Here is a 6,035-nt window from a genome sequence, read left to right as displayed (position 1 = left end):
ACAATCACATTCACTCATCACTCCTATTTGTCACGCACACAACATAAGAACCGATTTTATATTTTCTCCTACAAAACACCTTCCTCGTGGGATCGATATCTTAAATACTATAACTTGACACGGTTGTGCACTTGCAACCTTTTTGGTACATGTTTATGCCGCATCAAGTTTTTGGCGCCGTTGCCGGGGAAGGTGCTTAAGTAGGTTTTAATTATTTTGGTTCTTTAACTTGTGTGTTTATTGTGAAAGAACTACTTGGAGATTAAAGATCAAGAATTGGAGATTGAGGAATTGGATATTCGCTTGTGGTAAGTCTTCTTCCTTATATTTTCAATTCCACACCTTTAGTTAGTTTCTCACAATTAGTGACAATTAGGATCTTAAAAAAAAAGATTTTATTTCCGTTGACCATAATAAAATTCACCCTTCACTTTGACATTTACTAACAAGATAATAAATTCAAACAAATCCCCCCTTCTCATTTGTTTGATTGTTAACCCTAATTAAAAAAAAAGAAAAAGATTTTTTTTCCATCCTTTTTAGTTGCTTTTAATTCATAGGGTTGCATTTCATATAGTTAGTAGGAATTCACCAAGTGATTTGAGCATCTTGATTTGACACACACTTAAAAATATTTTTAAGGGCAAAACCCCATAATCAAGATAAGGTGAGGGATTTCATCACCCTTTCCTTAGCCCAAAAATCACTAATTCCTCACTACACCACCCAAGCCTAATAAAACTCATTAGACGTTGGCCCCTAAGGATTCGAGCTCAATAAGGAACAAGAAATCCTTAAGTGAACCGGTTTAAGTTTTCTCAGATTAGTTGGTGTCTAAGGCAAGGTTTAGGGGTTGCGTAAAGCGCTCCGCAAGGAAAGAGGTACTTAATTGATCTTTGATCACCCTCTAGTACTATCCTTACCTGGCTAACTACCTGGGTAAAACTTTGATCTTTTCACTGTAGGAGTTTTTGGTTAGGAGCTGGTCTAGTTGAGTTAGGCTAAACCCTAGAATTAGAGTTGATTGAAAAGTGATTGTTTTGATTTGTTTCAGTTAGGATTTTTCTTTTTCTTTATCTTCTCAAAAAAAAAACTAATTTAAGAAAAAAAATAAAAAGAAATATTTTGGTGTATGCAACAGTGGATTAGGGATAATACACATCGATTAATTCGCTTTGAACCAATCATAGAAATGGAGCATCCTAATCCACCCGTTCTTCATGATATGTGCTATCCCATTAGGAATGCAATCCCCTCATGCATTAGGCTCCCCGAAACAAATGGAATAAGTTTTGAGCTTAGACCGCAATACATAAACATGCTTCCCAAATTCCTTGGTAATGAAACAGAAGACGCATATATTTTTATTTCGGAATTTGAGGAAGTGTGTATTATGATTAAAATGAGAGAATTAAATGAAGATGCGGTTAAGCTTAGATTTATTCCATTTGCTCTTAAGGATAAAGCTAAAAAATGGCTGTACAGCTTACCAACAAATTCCATCTCAACTTGGTTATTTCGGAATTTAAGGAAGTGTGTATTATGATTAAAATGAGAGAATTAAATGAAGATACGGTTAAGCTTAGATTTATTCCATTTTCTCTTAAGGATAAAGCTAAAAAATAGCTGTACAGCTTACCAACAAATTCCATCTCAACTTGGGATGAATTTGTCACCGTTTTTCTTAAGAAATTTTTTCCTATTCATAAAACGGTAAAGCTTAGGAACAGCATTCAAAACTTTAAAATTATCCCGGGAGAACCTTTTTGGAAGTATTTTGACCGATTTAAAGATCTTCTCATCCAATGTCCTCATCACGGTTTAGAGAAATGGCGATTGTGCCAAATAATTTATGAGGGATTAGATTATTCTGCAAAAAACTTCCTTAGAATCAATGGCCACGGGGATTTTATGAGGAAAAATGCTGATGAAGCTTGGGAGTTTTTGGAGAGTCTTTCTGAAAAAACAATGCAATGGGAACAGTGCGATGACAGGGTTTCATCAGTTCCCCATTCTAAGTCTAGTGGTCTTTCCTTGGAGTCAAACATTGCTTCTGAAGCGAAGATGGCGACAATTCTGCGGAGGTTAGAAGCTTTAGAAATTAAGGAACGAGCTCCAGCTCAAATCAATCATGTTTCTGCCTCAGGATGTCATAACTGTCAGTCTCCTACCCACGTTTCAGAGGAATGTCCTCTCCTAGGAAATAACAATTCATTAGAACAGATGAACGCTGTATTCCAGCATCCTAGAAATGATCTATTTTCTCCAATCTACAATCCAGGTTGGAGAAATCATCCCAACTTTGCATAGAATCTAGGAAATTCTCCCGGAACTCAAAACTTCACTCCAGCTTTGACCCAACATTTTCCTAGGGGAAACACAGTTCCGTTCAATTCTCATTCACAATTTCAACAACCCAATCTGTCGTATCAAAATCAGTCTCCTCTTCATCAAGCTGTAATTCAGACTCATCACAATCCAGATCAGGATAAACGTCTCAATGTCTTGGAAAGGGGTTTAGAAACCATAATTAAGGCCTCCACTCAAACCACGAATATGTTGACTCAAATGTTTAGCACTCTGAATTCCTTCATGCAATCCACTGGACAAATGCTCAACTCCAACACTCAAGCTATAGCTAGATTAGAATCTCAACTTAGTCAACTAGCTAGTGCCGTGAGTGAAAGAGAGAAAGGAAAATTTCCAAGTCAACCCGTGGTTAACCCTAATAACACAGGATGCAGTTCATCCTATGAAGCTCAAGTGAATGCAATCCATTCACTTCGGTCAGGTAGACAGGTCGATAATCAAGTGAGAACTCCTCCAAGTCAAACTCTTGATCCTGTACAAATTCCTTCTCCTTCTCCTTCTGATGAATCTATTCAACAATCACTCCCCTCAGATGACCAAGAACCTGAACCCGAACCTGAGCCTGCTTTTGATAGATTTAGACCGGTTGCTCCCTTTCCAGATAGACTCAGGTCTAGGAAACACTCTCCTCAGGAGGAGAAAATCCTAGAGACATTCAAGCAGGTTAAGGTCAACATTCCTCTCTTAGATGTAATTGAACAAATTCCATCTTATGCTAAATTTTTAAAAGAATTGTGCACTAAGAAGAGGAGAATAAATGTTCCAAAGAAAGTCTTTTTAGCCGCCAATATCAGTGAAATGCTATCAAATCCCATACCTTTGAAACGTAAAGATCCAGGTTCCCCCATCATTTCATGTATCATTGGTAATACTCACATTGATAAGGCGCTTTTAGACTTAGGGGCCAGTGTCAATTTGCTTCCATATTCAGTCTATCAGCAATTGGGTCTAGGTGTACTGAACCCAACCAAATGCACCTTACAGTTGGCTGATAGATCTGTCAAGGTCCCTATGGGTGAGTTAGAGGATGTTCTGATTAAGGTTGGAGATTTTATTTTTCCAGTAGATTTTGTAGTCTTGGAAACACAGCCTGTTTCCAATCCCAAAGGACAGACACCTGTCATCTTAGGACGACCGTTCTTAGCCACTTCTAATGCTCTCATCAACTGTAGAACTGGTCAAATGAAGCTGTCCTTTGGGAATTTGACTGCTGATCTCAACATTTTTAATCCAGGGGACCAACCAAATAATCAGCCTCTAGAAATAAACTACATTCAGGAAAGATCAGAAGAAGAAGAAGAAGAAGAGTGTGATTTAAGTTTTGAGGAAATTTTTGATGAAGAGTTAGAGTTTTTAGAAGAAGCAGATCAGGTCCTTGAGAATAATAAAACTGTGTTAAACATTTGCTGCTTTGAATTAAATTTTGAAGAACTCTTTCTTGATGAACTTAGATTCTTGGAGAATAATCAACAACCAAATTTTCAGAACTTCACAGAAGAATTGGTTGTTGGAAAACAAAACTTCACAGTACAAGAGTCTAAGTTCATTAAGAAATACAAAATGCATGACACCAATAATACCTACCTTACCTTGTTGCATGAATTACTGAACACCCCGAAATGCTTGGAAATTCATATTATTAATTATATTATTCTGAATTTGTTTAAAATCCGGGGAAGAATTTTCAACAGTAAGGTAGGAATCAATGTAGAACATGAACTCTTCATGTTGAATATTTCATTCTACATTGTTTATTTTGTTTATTTCAGAATAATAAAAAGAATTTATTCTTCTCTCATGTGAGAGTTTCTTGTTCAGTTTTCAAAAAAAAAAAGGGAAAAAGAAAAAAAATAGAAGAAAAAAAAGAAAAAAAAGAAAAAAAAGAAAAAAAAGAAAAAAGAATAAATTTTTGTTTTCATCCTCCTCAGACCAAAGGTAATTGCAGATTTTTATCAGCCGACCAAATGTAAGTGCTTCACTTCTTATCTGCTTTACTTTATGCATCATAGAGTTTGCATTGAGGACAATGCAAAAATTAGGCGTGGGGGTGGGAATTAGTTATTTTTTCTCTTTATTTTATATTTTTGGTTACAATCCCCCCCCCCTTTTTCTTAAAAAAATTTTTTTTATAAAAATATCTTCACTTGCCAAATTGATAGAGTTATGTAATAATTGATTTATTTGATAAATTTGAAATTTTCTAATCCCTAGTTGGTTATTTACTTAAGTTCATCTTTTATGATAACTCTAAATAAATTTCTTAAGAAATGATTTTCAAAGTAGTATACTTTACTTAAGCCTTAACTTGGACTTTTATTTAAAATAATGAAATTTTTGCATGCTTAACTTAGAGTTGAAAATAATTTTTTCAAAGTGTCTTGATTTACATATTTTCAAAATATATATACATATACAAAAAAAAAATTGCAAAAGAAGAGTGCGAAAAATGGGCACCAAAAAGAAAAAAAATAATACTCTTGAATTCTAGGTGATTCTATCTTATAAAGCCTAAGCTGACCGAGTAATTAAGCCCAAGGAGTATTTCCATACTTAATGACCTAAGCCCAATTAGGTTGGGATCCATTGGCCCAAAACTCGTTAAATGGTCACTTAGAAAGCCCGTTAAAGTAGAAAAAAAAAATCACCAAGGATGAAAGAGTTAAAAAAAATAAAAGCATGTTCTTTTCAAAACTTTTAAATTAAATTTCTAAGTTTGGCTTGGTTTTGTATTGCTACAATGAGAAGATTTTCTTAAAAATATACCTTAGAGTTATATATAAAAATGTTTTCTTGAGTGATAACTGGCTCCAATTAGATTATCTAAAAGTTATCAAGTGAATTTAGTTATTTACTGACTTCTTTAATTTGGCAAGTTGACCGAATTTTGTGGGTATATTCACTGCAAACCCTCACGAGACTACAACTCGTCCACTAGGGTAACCTAGGGGTTTAAAGGCTTGTTGTATGTGCTAAATACAACCGCGATTCCTGCGAAAGTGAGTTAGGATTTTCTTTTTATTTTCTTTGCTAGAGGACTAGCAAAAGTTTAGGTATGGGGGTATTTGATAATCATATTTTATTATAATTTTATACCCTCATTATCTATTTTATATGAATAAATATACCACTAATAATTATTTTTATCTTTTAATTGTAGGTTAATGAAGAATAAATCTCAAACTCTTATCTCTCAACAAAAGCCCATCGATTAAATGAAGAAATGAATCAAAGAAGCCCATTGGAAAATTAGTGTCCAAATTATCCAAAAGCCCAGAATCAAGCCGAGTAGCCTGTAGAAGCCGGAGAAAATCAAAAATCCAATATGAAAAGAAATCATATTCAAAATGGTTGGCCACAAAGAAACGACGATATCTCCTAATCCGGAAGGCGGAATTTAACATATAATATATGAAAATCGCCTATCTCGACGAGACGAAGCTATCCGTGAAATCAGAATTTGGAAATAATAGGTATCGATGTCGGCATCGATGTGGGCATCGATGCCTGCATCGATATCTGCATCGATGCAGGTATCGATGCCAGATTACTGTAGCGCGCGTCAATGGCTGATTTTGCTTGTCTTGGGGCTCAAGTTTGATCCAATGGCTCTCATTCACTGATGTTTACTATAAATAGGGGTAGAGAGTGAGGGGTTAGAGGTGTGA

Source organism: Asparagus officinalis, chromosome 3, assembly GCF_001876935.1.
Source record: "Asparagus officinalis chromosome 3, Aspof.V1, whole genome shotgun sequence".
NCBI classification, from domain to species: domain Eukaryota; kingdom Viridiplantae; phylum Streptophyta; class Magnoliopsida; order Asparagales; family Asparagaceae; genus Asparagus; species Asparagus officinalis.
Note: the sequence above shows the minus strand (reverse complement) of the source record.